Here is a 201-nt window from a genome sequence, read left to right on the forward strand (position 1 = left end):
CTGTACAACCCAACAGTGCTCCATGGAGAAAAGGAGTAAGACAGCAGCCCAGAAGGGCAGGCAGAGAGGACAACAGAGAGAGAATGAGCAGAGCGAAGAAGGCTGCAGGGATGAGCTCTGCCAGGCAGAACTCCTCTGGTGTTCACTTCCAAATGGCACCCTCCTTCCCCTCAGAGATGGGGAGGGAATAAAATGGCCCAT

General features: G+C 54.2%; 1 protein-coding gene across 1 annotated transcript in view; it reads right to left on the reverse strand.

Annotated features, from left to right (window-relative positions):
- Positions 1 to 201, reverse strand: part of LOC103811390 (tropomyosin alpha-4 chain) — a 6,382-nt gene that overhangs the window by 875 nt on the left and 5,306 nt on the right. The window lies entirely within an intron of this gene.

The sequence above is a fragment of the Acanthisitta chloris genome, unplaced genomic scaffold (assembly GCF_000695815.1).
Source record: "Acanthisitta chloris isolate BGI_N310 unplaced genomic scaffold, ASM69581v1 scaffold10291, whole genome shotgun sequence".
Taxonomy (NCBI): Eukaryota; Metazoa; Chordata; class Aves; order Passeriformes; family Acanthisittidae; genus Acanthisitta; species Acanthisitta chloris.